Below are 13,583 nucleotides of genomic sequence, written 5' to 3' on the forward strand. Positions count from 1 at the left end.
AGGCAGTCCTAAATTTGACAAAACCTAAAAAAGGCAATTGTATTTCTGAGTCTGTAAGTTAGATATGAGATATCAGCTGGAGAATATCAGTTTGAAAGTCAGTATGTTAGCTTCTGTTGAAATCATGGGATTGCATAGCGAGGGACTATAATGAGAGGACAAATGATTGTCTTAAGTTGGGTTCCTTAGAAACAGTCCAAGGTGGGAATTGTTCAAATGATTTACTGAAGGAGTGCTCTCAGGAGAAGGAGAGTGGATGAAGCAGGATATGCAGGGGGAAAATCAAAGCAAGAATATGGTCTCAGAACCTAGCTTCAGCTTCATCTCATAGAGAGGCCTGAATCAGCAGTGTACCAGAGTTGGCTTCACCTTGAGGCAAAGAGGCCAGGTTTTCATAGCACTCCTCCCATTAGAGAGCCATTAGCTGTACACTGCCTTGAGAAGAGAGCTGAGCATGACTTCCAGGAGAGGTGGCTCTTTATTTTGGCAAGTCTTCAGAGAAGGGGGTCAGTTGTGAGCCATTAACAACCAACACTGACAGCAGTTGAGGAGTTAAGTGCACTGGCAGGTAAAAGAGATCTGAGTGGGCACAGTTCAAGATCGAGGAATGAATCCTGGGGAATCAAAATAGAGGAAGAAGAACTTTGAGGGAGACCAAGGAGGAGAAGCCCAAGAAAAATGAAAATAATCAAAAGAGAATGGTAATAGTAGTAGCCATAATAGGTGCATCTCAATATCATAATCGAAACCACAGTACTGAAAATATGGCAGAGTGGAGCAGGTAGAAATAATTCTCTGTAGATAGCTCATTGTCAGGTCCTCAGATCATTACTCTAAATAGAATATATACATATATTTTTTAGTTTTTTTTAATGTTTATTATTTTTGAGAGAGACAAAGACAGAGACCAAGCAGGGAAGGGGCAGAGAGAGAGGGAGACACAGAATCTGAAACAGGCTCCAGGCTCTGAGCTGTCAGCACAGAGCCCGACGTGGGGCTTGAACTCACAGACCTGAGATCATGACCTGAGCCGTAGTCTGCCGCCCAATCGACTGAGCCACCCAGGTGCCCCTAGAATATATATATTTTTAAGATTACACATATCTTTCATTGTTGTGTTTTGTTTTCTAAAATGATTTGTATAAACCAGGAATAAGGAACCAGGAACAAGGACAGCCACTATCATATTGTCCTTGGCAAGAAGCCAATCTCAGAGAGCATGGCCCAATAATTAAGCAATCTACCTGGAATGCAACACATCACAATGAGGGGAATTTTGCAGTGGTTTCTAGGTCTATTGTTTTTCCTACCTCCTGTCACTTTAAGGCTTTGGGTAGGTATTAAAAAAGTTTCTTAAATTTACAAATGAGATGCTAACCTACACTATAATAAAATAAAACAGGAACAATCATGAGAAATTAAATAAGAAAGTAACAATATCCTAGTGATTTATGATTGTCCCACCTTGGGGGAAAAAAAAAGCATACAATAAGTAGTTTTGTTTAGATTGCGTTGCTTTGTTATATGATGTAAATAAAATTTGTCCTGGCTGAAAATATAAACTTTGATTCCTAATTTTATTAAACATTGCTTCCTTATTAATATTAATCTGAGCCAGTATTAATTAACCCCTGATTGTTTAAGCAAGTCTTAGGAGTTACGCACGTGGTTCATGAAATACAGTCAGAATATGCCAATATGCTTCCATCTCCCATTGTCTTTTATTTATTTTTTTTAATGTTTATTTATTTTTGACAGAGAGAGAGACAGAGACAGAGCATGAGTGGGGAGGGGCAGAGAGAGAGAAAGAGAGAGAGAGAGAGGGAGACACAGAATCCGATTCAGGCTCCAGGCTCTGAGCTGTCAGCACAGAGCCCAACGTGGGGCTCGAACCCACAAACTGTAAGATCATGACCTGAGCCGAAGTCGGATACTCACCTGACTGAGCCACCCAGGCGCCCCTCCACTGTCTTTTAAATATATTTAACAGTGCTGCTGTATCCTCTGACTTTGGCTCCAAACTCCATCAGTACAGTGTTTTCCCTGGCATTTGTTGAGTGCACAGACCTAAGCTGCCTTCACACTCTCTTGGCATAACAGATGTTTATAGCAGCCTTTCTCTGATGGGGCAAATCTGTGCATTCTTCAGAGCTATCCAACATTAGAATGGACTCATTGGAGTGATTCCTTGATCCAGCAAATACATTCTCTTTCAGAGTTTATTATACCCTTCCTGGTTTCTACTACTCTGGCAGTCACTTCTAACTTTTCTTGAGTACCCTCCAGGCTGTCCTACGGGGCAACATTAGGAAGATCCCATTCCAGTTTCCTTGAGCCGATGGCCCACTCTAGTCTGGGATAACCCTTCTCAGTCTTGGCCTCCACAACCTCCATTCGAAGGGAGACATTCATTCGAATTTAAACTTTACAGGGTCATCTGTTTGATGACTCACTTTGATATCTTACTGATATAGTACTGTCTCAGTTAAAACCTCCAGTTTAATATCCTTTTCCATTTAAAAGCCAATGGGAAATAAGCCCCATGTCCTATGTAAAAGCCTTGGGGAGTGGCACCAGTGAAAACACTAAGATTTTAATAAATGAAAGCAAGGAAGAGAATGGCCAAAGACCAAGGATAAATGCTAGTTCCAGGGAACAGTCACATGGTCCTAAAGAGATCCTTGAAGTCCTAGCAACCCCATTCATGTGGCAGAGGTCTTGTGTGGAGAATTAAGGGACATAAGGAGCTGCCCTTCTAACTAGGAGGTCTACTTCTAATTCTTTGTCCATATCCCCCATAAAGAGGACTCCTTTTTTTTTCCCCCAATACTTTTTGTATTGAGTATTGAATTCAATTGGCCATTGAGGGTAGTCTAATTCTTTGTCCATATCCCCCATAAAGAGGACTCCTTTTTTTTCCCTCAATACTTTTTGTATTGAGTATTGAATTCAATTGGCCATTGAGGGTAGGCTGGGAAGACTGACTCAGGTCACCTAAAACAACTTTTTAAGCCTCATTAAACTTAATACTTAAGGAGAATCACTTTCTCACTTGAAATATTTAGGTAATTACTTTAATTCTCTGTCTCTACTAGGTATGGAACTATCCTGAGCCAACTAGCAAGAAAGAAATCTGGGCTAGAAATACATCTAATCTTAATAAGATTTGGATAATTAGCTTACAGAATAGAGCCAATACACTTCCCAAAATTAACTAATTTTTGCATTCAACCACAACTCATAAGACTTCTTTACAATTTGAATTTCCTTGTTTTTAAAACTCTAACAACATACTCAAGCTGCACAGTTTATAAACCAAGAGGCTGAGCTAATGTCTCATGTTTTTTTCTTTAGTGAAAAAGACTATCTTGGGGCCTCATAAGGATATGAAATTTTTCTTCCAAAGTAATAATTTTATAATATTACACTAGAGCTAAAATATAACACTCAGACATATCATATTACACCAAACTCCATATATGCTTGAAAAGTTTTTCATATTCATCTAAAAGTTATAAAAACCAATAGAATCACTTTGCATACAAATTCAGTCCTCAATAGTGTTTCTTTAGCTAGTTATCACCTTGAAAGAATTAAAGAGAGGAAAAATCTAATCATATAATCTAATGCAAGAGAAGATTGTGGAACTTATCAAAGATGCCCTTTTTATTTATTAGCAGACTTACAAAGAAATTTCTTGGCCACATATTCATCACCTGGCCAGACCCTGAACTTCTAAAATGTGATTAATTTCAACAACTTTAAAGTTTCAGATAAAAAAAAACAACCTAATTTCAGGCAGATTTAAAAATTTCCTACAAAAAAATTAATTAATTAGTTAATGTGCGGTTATACTCAGAAGTCAATAAGCAATCAAACTTGTCCCCAGTGTTAATTGCCTGGAAATCACCTCTGAAGTATTTACAGGAGGATAATTTCCATTGAGGTAGCAGTAATGAATTCCATTTTTCTTCACTATTGTCAAAATTGTAACACAGATATAGAAAACTTTTCTAAATTTTTTTTTCCCAAATCACCTTTTGCATAATGGCAAAAGTAATGAAAGCAGAGCTCAAGTTTCAGGAAGAAAAATTTTGTAGGGAAAGGGTTAAGCTGGGTGATGAGAGACACTCATGCAAGCCAGAAAAGTAAAAGGAAAGAAAAAAGAACTTTTAAATTTTTATTGATGTTCTTATGAGGCTTACTGCTGAAAGAAGTTAAGCATTCAGCATTTCAATGACTTTTTTTTTTTTCACTGCAGTAAGAAGAAAGTAGAAAACAGTGACACATTCACCTTAACCTGTTGTTAGCCTTCTGAAAGCAGTCCTGGGAAGTTTTCCTCCAATATCATCTGGCTTCATTTTTCTGGCCTCTACACTCACATTTATACTCCAAAAAAAGGATATATACCTAGAATCAGAAACATTTGTTAATTTTAAGTTTCTATATCTTTATAGCAATACATCTCAAATATTATAGTGCATAAAATTTATTAGGAAAACTTGTTAAAAATACAGAATCTAGCACATAGATCATCACTGCAATCATCACTGATTATTTCAATCAATAGATCTGCATTTTCAGAAGTGTATAAATTTTTCAAGGCTTGAAAGACACTAGAAAAACAGTGATCTAATTTTGAAGCTCACGCAGTTATCAAGAAGCTATTGTTATGAAGACTATAATCCATTTTAACCTGTGGCATCTTGAAGGAATTGATAGAGGGATCAAAATAAACACAGAGATGATAGATGATGATGATAGATAGATAGATAGATAGATAGATAGATAGATAGATAGATGATAGATAGATAGATAGATAGAAGATGGATGACAGATGGATCTGATGGGACGAAATGAAAGGGCAAGTGAGAAGTGAGAAAAGGAGATGTAAAGAGAAAAGGGGGAGATGAACTTTTTTTAAAGGCAGCTAAGGTTAAGTCTACATAACTCAGAAAAATTTTAATTTTTATATTAAATTGGTTGTTTTAGTAACATATGGTTATGGTTAGTAACACAAATATACTGTCTTTGGCTACTTTAAATGTTGTTTATTTTGAGAGAGAGAGAGTGAACACATGCAAGTGCTAACACAAGCAGGGTAGAGGGACAGAGAGAGAGGGAGAGAGAGAAACCCAAGCAGGCTCCAGGCTCAGCATGGAGCCCTGCTTGGGGCTCAATCTCAAACCTCAAGACCATGACCTGAGCCAATATCAAGACTTGCATGCTTAACTAAGTCACCCAAGCTCCCCTGCCTTTAGCTACTTTAGAACAGGGTAGAGTCCTTTGGGGTCTATCTCCTGTGAATTCTCCCTCTGTCTCACCCTCCCCCATCACCAACTTATGTCTCTTTCCTTAGCTTTTTTCTCTTTCTGTGATTTCTTTCACTGTTTTGAATGATTTCCTCCTGGTGATGTTATCAATTTGCTATTTTATTATATCTTGTTCCTACACCAATCTTAAGCACAGATAAGGCACTTTTATAGTGTGATGAAATGGACTTCTGTCAATATAATGGCTGCCCCACTCCCTCTGGCTGAAATTTTAGAGCTTTTTTCTTTTACGTTAAGCATTACCTTATCCATCAACTTCTCTTTTAAAAATCTCTATGCTTCTGGAAGGGATATATACACTCTGGAAGATCAAGTCACTACCAGCTGAAAGTCCTTTCTCCCTGACAGTCATAGCTGTGGGCATCTAACAGACATAAAAGGGAAGCATCTTGGCCTCCTCTAAAATTTGGAGACCTCACAATACATACACAATATATACTGAGTAATTGATTTTCCCATCTTCAATTAATTGTTCTGGACCTGCTTTTAATTGCTAGAAACAGCAAAGTTCTACTTGACAACATTTTCTTAGATTCTTTTTAAGACCTATAAACTTAGACAAATTCAAGAAGTAATCTGAAGAGAACAGCAATCCATCCTTTAATGGAATTTAGCAATGAATTTAACAATCTCTTGAAAAAATACCCTTAAAATACACACACACACACACACACACACACACACACACAGAGGCTAAGGACCTTAGGAGTCACATACCTCTGTATCTCTATTTCCTTTCTTGCCTAAAAATGTTCCACAACCTACCTTAATAAAAGCCCAATCTAGCATCGGACTAGGCCATGATTGTTGCTGGGAAGTCTATCCAAGTATCTACTAAAACTTCATGTTATGGCTTAAATTGTTTCCTTTTATTTTGTGCATACTGAAGATGAATAGCTAATCATGATCCTTTATTTAACACTTTCCATAATCAGTACTTAAATACAGAGGCTATCCCTGTGTCTGTTTCTTTTATAATTTATGCAACCCTTCAGCAGAAGTCCTACTAAGAATTTTACTGCTTCTCCTTCCTTACAACTCCTCACAACTAGAATCGTTATTAAAGCTCATTTTCATACACTGCTTCTATTTTCAGGGAAACTTCTTTAGCATTTAAAAAATATTTTTAATACTTGGGCTTTAGAAACAACATTTTTCAATATAACTAGAAACAGAAAATGATTAAAGTTTAAATTCATTAGGCACTCAATAAATGTTTATTGAATTTAGCTGAAGTGTCATGAATTTTTCTATTTTTAATCTTCATTATGATTTATTTTCTATTTTCACTCTATGAGAAAACATTTCCATATTCCAATAGAGTAGTTAGATTTAATTTTTTCTTCCCTTGGATAATTCTTTATTCCCTGTTATTGTGTGTAATATTTCAAACTAAAGTGTTCTTACTGCAAGTCTCCTGTCTCCTTGTGTCTTTTTCTTGCAACAAATAAATGCATTAAAGTTAGTTATTCTTACCACCTACTTGACTTACAGGAACATTGGGAAGATTGATAAGGCCATGAAAGAAAGAACACTTAAAATTCCTCATTTCTGTTTAAAAATTTTGAGAAAAGCCTATATGATGAATGATAGTAGCATTGTATTTGTTTTTCTGTTTTTCTAGACATCCTACGACAATTCCTGAAAGGATCCTTTTCTCCCTTTTGCCCTTATAATAAAAATTATGAGTAAACATGAATTTCATAGAACATGGATCCCTGTTAGTAGGAGCTCATTCATTTCTATTTGTTACAGAGAATAACAACTTCAAATTGTCCATTCAAATAACAACTAAATGGGGCATGACCAGATCAACTGATTTCAAATTCAGATATAACAGTTTAATAGTGTATCTCAGCAGTTGGCCATTTCCTAGCTAGATAATCAACAAGTAGAAGGAATACTGTCTCTTAAAATCAAGGACTAGAAAGCTCTTTTGCTAGGAAATTGGAGATTTTCAGGTATATTCTTTATTTTCCTCTATGTTGATCCTCCCTTTATACTATTCTACAATCAGTTCCAATGGTTATTTCTCTTGTCATTTTGCATGTGTGGTATAATAAGACTACACTCGACATCAGGAAACCTAGGTTCAAACCTTCCTCCACGACTTAGCAACTGAGTAACCTTGAGCAAATGTCTCTAAATCTAAATTGCCTCGTATGGGATAGGAGAATAATACTTTCCCTCACTTCTCATAAAGTTTTTGAGGGGACAGAATTAGAAATGTCAGTGAAGGCATTGCACACATTTCAAATTACTTTATCTGTATATGATATAATGATGCCAGTTTATTAACACTTTATCCCATAATTCTATCCTTCAATTATCTCATAATTCTCACATAAGAAACAAGTGGAAGAAAAAGTCATTGGCAAACCAAACTGGGTTGTCCTATTTACCCAGTCTTGATCTCCATGTAGATTTAAACACTGTGATGTTACAAGGAGCTTAAAACACCTCTCAATATTTTACATATTCCTTCCAATGCACCGACCATAAGTCTTGTCTCTGCTGACCTCTACCCCTGGCCTGCCCTAGTCCTTCCACCTAAAATGGCTTTCCTTTAGCCAAGCCTATAGAAATCCCACCAATTCTTCAAAACCAGATAAAAAGGCACTTCTTTCATTACATATTCCTCAATTTTTCAAATTAAATTTTTGAAATTTATTTTTGTTCTTGTAGCACCTCTGTTTATATTACATGTACTCCATTCTCCTTCCTGAAACTATGACTAAATTGGGTTGAAGGAAGGAATTATTTCTAATTCATTGCAATATCTTAGTACCAAACAGAGGTACTTGAACATGAAATTTTCTGAATACCTCTCTGTTACTCTTAGTCATCTGCCTCACACAAATTAGTCTTTCATCTGTTTTCACCATACCTGCTACAAAGGACTCTGTAAGGGTACAATTTTTCCATTACCTATTAATCAGATTTAAATGCTTCAGTCTTTTACTCAAAACTCTGTATTGTTATCCATTGCTCCCACTCATCTTTCTTAACTCCTTATATATGACTTACCCCCAGTGTTCCTCCTTGTTATCATCCTTAAGGATATTTTAAATTCCAACCTCTATTTTCCTGTATCTTTTGCATCTCATGAAATTTCCTTTTTTATCAATCATTTCAAAATCTAGCTTAAAAGTTTGTTCCTTTAAGAAGCCTTATCTGATTAACTCTTCCATAGAGTTCTTTATCAACCCTAAGCTCTCAGAGCCCAGGACAGTATCCTTATGAAATGAAGGAATGTTTGACTCCATACTACAACTGCTTTAGGATATACTAGCTAAAAGCAAAACTGCCTTAAGACAATTTATCCTTACCCTTCAGAGTTTGTTTGCAAAGCATAAAACTAACAACTGCAGAGAGTTATTTTTCAACAGTATATATTCACAAACATTTTTCATCTTTACATTTTTGTGTGTGAATAGTGCTTCTTGAAGCAGAGATTTTTGCACTATGCCAAGGTTTACACTATGAAGACAAAATGTACAAACAATTCCTGCTTATTTATCAGAATGTCTTTCTGGAAATCATTTTATATATTAGATTGCCAGAAAGTGAATCAAAATCGCTCTTTGAAAGACTACCATACCAGTAATGAACTCTGACAAAAAACCTAGAATGGCATTACTCAAAGACATGAGTAATAGTAGGTAGTATGAGATAGTAGATAGTAATACATAGTATTTTAAGACATATTTAAAAATACAAGGTTACTTAATAATTCAAAAAAACAGTTTTAATTTTAACAATAAAGTATAACTCATATTCTACAAAATTATTTAAAACACCTAGGTCATGTACTAATTTTCAAGGATTCTGAGAGGTCATGGAAATTTTGTTTTAAATCAAATCTTCCAGACTGTATAATAAACAGTTAACAATTATTTTCTTAGAAATTTGTGAAGCATCCCCTCCCCCCCAACTCTAGGATGATGACTAAGCCTTGGGTTTGGCAATACACTTCCCTTATACTGAGTGGCCAAAGGCCTTTGATCTGGGCTCTGATTTGTGACCTACAATCTATAGATGCTAAAGCTGAAAAGCAAGTATACAAAGCCAGATATTACCAGTAAATAGGAAAGAACGCAGACAGGAAAAAGTACACTTGGTTGCACATTGCACCTGGTCACTGTGCAAATGTAGGTTAGCTATCTAAACTCTAACCTTCAGTTTCTATAGCTGTAAATTGAGGACAATTATACTTCACAAAAACTAAGTGGTTCTTCAAGATCAAGTGAAATAAAGTTCATGATGTGTTCCGTAGGTACCAACTATATAGTAAATACCAATAAGCAGTTACCATTATTATATCATTATCATCATCATTCTACAGGGCACATTCACCCACTTAACACTTAACATATGCTATCCATTCCTACCTCATACCAAGGAGAACAATTAATTTCTCTCCTCAATGTTAGGGATATACTTTAATAAACCCAGACTGACCTCAACAAAGGGCCTTGGGAGCTACCTAATAGCAGAAAGAATAGTGGCTTCCATAAGTCCTGACAGACATGTGTCATATGAACTGATATAAAATCTCCTTTAGTTACTGAGGAGTGATTTTTTTTTTAATTTTTTTTTCAACGTTTTTATTTATTTTTGGGACAGAAAGAGACAGAGCATGAACGGGGGAGGGGCAGAGAGAGAGGGAGACACAGAATCGGAAACAGGCTCCAGGCTCCGAGCCATCAGCCCAGAGCCTGACGCGGGGCTCGAACTCACCGACCGCGAGATCGTGACCTGGCTGAAGTCGGACGCTTAACCGACTGCGCCACCCAGGCGCCCCACTGAGGAGTGATTTAATCTGTATTGTCACTAACCACCAACTATATTTAAAGTTAAATATCATGAGTGAAATTTGTTTATGGCCTAATGAGCAATTAATTATTTCTGCATGGGAAAATTTCCAAACTACAATAGTCTCACAGATGCTCTAGGAATTTGGAACTTGGAGCACTTGAACTTTTCATTTGTTCAAGTGCTAGAGCCAAGACAAAATTGAGTCCAGTTTTAGACATTTTGGACTTTGCCTATGGCTGACCCTATAGAGTAACTATCTCTTCAATACAGAGTATTAAACTCCTTAACTTTAATAAAAGTATGAGAACTCTATACTCAATTTAGTAGATATTAAGACATAGGAATTTTTCCTTCATCACTAACATGGAATAACCCCATTTAAGGATTTTTCCAGAAGTTACCATGACTAGCCTTTGTGGAGCATGGTCTACAGCAGGTGCAATTCTTCTGTTCTTTTGCTCCTCTGTGTTATCCAAGGGTCAATTCAGACTATACCATCTGGGCCTTCCATAGAATCACTTTTGTTAAACTATGCTTTTGTTTGATTGTGAATCATTCAATTTGCCCTGATTTCCTCTCTTTTGACTTATTAGGAAACTTAGAATTGATTTGGTGTCCCACCTTTAAACACTGTGAGAACTTTATACCATGTTTTCCTGTCTACTTTTCTTGTAGCCCCATTTTATTATTTTTCTTTATATTCTTTCACTTTGTCTTTTATGGGTTTTTTTTTCAGTTATTGTGACATAGTAGCATAATTCGCTTATCTCCTTATAACTTAGGTGAGGAATTTTCAGGCATGCCATAGATTTGTTTTTAAGCTGTGTAATTTACTGGTAGCAAAGAGAGAGACTCTATCATCATGCAATTAATTTCTATTTCCCAGATTCTCACATATATCTTCCAATAAGTCTTTTCTGGCAGTCCAGACCACTAGTCCTAATATCCAAATAACTCTTACCAAAGTAAATATATCATTATATACCTAGAATTATATCAAGGATGAGTTCTGTTACCTTATAGTACTGATAGCTTCTAAACTTTTTTTCACCATCATCATCATGACCAACTACTTGTTATTCCTATCACAATGCAACTGGGGTTCTGTCTTTTTTTGTATTACTTTCTTTGAGCACAGTTAATAATGTTACATTAGTTTCAGTATACAACATAATGATTCAACTTCTCTGTGTGTCAGGTTATACTTACCACAAGTGTACCTACCATCCATCATCATGTAAATGGCTATTACAATACCATTGACTATATTCCCTATAATGTACCTTTTATCCCCATGACATATCCATTCCATAGCTGGAAGTCTGTATCTCCCACTCCCTTGTATTCATTTCACTCATCCTCCCATCTCTCTTCCCTCTGGCAACCATCAATTTTTTTTCTGTATTTAAAGGTCTGACTCTGCTTTTTGTTTGTTTATTCATTTGTTTTGTTTTTTAGACTGTACATATAAGTGAAATCATATAGTATTTGTCTTTCTCAGTGTGACTTACTTCACTTAGCATAATACCCTCTAAGTTCATCTATTTTATAGCAAATGGAAGATCTCTTCCTTTTGTATGGCCAAATAATATTATATAATATATGATATTATATAATATATATAAATATTATATATAATAAAATATTATGTATAGATTATAAATAATATATTTTTATATTATTATGTATATATTATGTATGCATCTATATTTATATTATATATTATATATTTATTTATATATTATAAATATTATATATAAATATATATTATATATTATATATATTATATATAAATATATATTATATATTATATGCATTTTATATATATATATATGTGTATATATATATATAAAATCTAGCATTTTTATGGTTCAGGTCTCACACTTAGGTCTTTAATCCATTTTGAATTTATTTTTGTATGGTGTTAGAAAATTGTCCAGTTTTATTATTTTGCACATAGCTGTCCGGTTTTCCCAGCACAGCTTATTGAAAAGATCATCTTTTCCCCTTTGTATATTCTTGCCTCATTTGTTATAGGTTAATTGACCATGTAAGTGTGGCTTTATTTCTGAGCTCTCTATTCAGTTCCATTGATCTATGTGTCTTTTTTTGTGCCAATGCCAAACTGTTTGGATTACTATAGCTTTGTAGTATATTTTGAAATCTGGAATTGTGATCCCTCCAAATTCGTTCTTCTTTCTCAAGACTTCTTTGGCTATTTGGGGTCTTTTGTGGTTACAAAAAATTTTAGTACTTTTTGTTCTACTTCTGTGAAAAATGCTGCTGGTATTCTGATAGGAATTACATTGAACCTATAGATTGTTCTGGGTAGTATAAACATTTTAACAATATTAATTTTTCTGATCCATTAGCATGGAATATGTTTACATTTGTTTGTGTCATCTTTCAAGTTTTTCATAAACATTTTACACTTTTCAGAGTACAGGTCTTTCACCTCCTGAGTTAAGTTTATTCTTAGGTATTTTATTCTTTTTTGGTATAATTATAAATGGAATTGTTTTCTTAATTTCTCTCTCTGTTCCTTCATTATTGGTATATAGAAATGCTACTAATTTATGAGTATTAATTTTGTATCCTGTGACCTTACTGAATTCATTTTTCAGTTCTAATAGTTTTTTGGTGTAGTCTTTAGAATTTTCTATATATAGTATCATGCCATCTACCTTCTTCCTTACCAATTTGGATGCTTTTCATTTTTTTTTTATTGTCTGACTGCTGTGGCTAAGACTTCCAGTATTATGTTGAATAAAGTGGTGACAGTGGACATCTTTGTCTTATTACTGATCTTAGAGGAAAAGCTCTCAGTTTCTTACTATTGAATATGATATGAGCTGTGGGTTTTTAATACATGGCCTTTATTATATTGAGGCATGTAAACCTACTTTTTTATCATGATGTTGAATTTTGTCAAATGCTTTTTCTGCATCTATTGAGATGATATGATTTTTTTAATCCTTTGTTTTGTTGCCAATATTGCCAATATTGAACTGTCCTTGCATCCCCAGAACAAATTCCACCTGATTGTGCTAAATGATCCCTTTAATGTACTGTTGAATATGTTTGGTTAACATTTTTTAAGAACTTTGGCATCTATGTTCATCAAGGATATTGTAATTTTCCTCTTTTATAATGTCTTTGTCTGGTTTTGGTACAGGGAAATGCTGGCCTTGTAGAATGTACTTGAAAGCTTTCCTTCCTCTCCTATTTTTAAACTATTTTGAAGAGGAGGTATTAACTCTTCTTTAAATATCTAGTAGAATTTGCCTGTAAATCCATCTCATCCTGGACTTTGATTTTTTTGGAATTTTTTTATTGCTGATTCAATGTTGTTACTAATAACTGATCTGTTCAGATGTTCTATTTCTTCCCAATTCAGCTTTGGAAGATTATATGTGTCTAGGAATTTATCCA

The 13,583-nt window shown here is 34.9% G+C and overlaps 1 long non-coding RNA gene across 1 annotated transcript in view; it reads right to left on the reverse strand.

Moving 5' to 3' along the window:
* Nucleotides 1-1,933: 1,933 nt before the first annotated feature.
* LOC123386059 overlaps nt 1,934-13,583 on the reverse strand; it is an 81,937-nt gene continuing 70,287 nt past the window's right edge. Inside the window, exon 3 of the long non-coding RNA XR_006599560.1 lies at nt 1,934-4,410. This is a non-coding gene — a long non-coding RNA (uncharacterized LOC123386059). The remainder of the gene's footprint in view (nt 4,411-13,583) is intronic.

The sequence above is a fragment of the Felis catus genome, chromosome B3 (genome assembly GCF_018350175.1).
Source record: "Felis catus isolate Fca126 chromosome B3, F.catus_Fca126_mat1.0, whole genome shotgun sequence".
Taxonomy (NCBI): Eukaryota; Metazoa; Chordata; class Mammalia; order Carnivora; family Felidae; genus Felis; species Felis catus.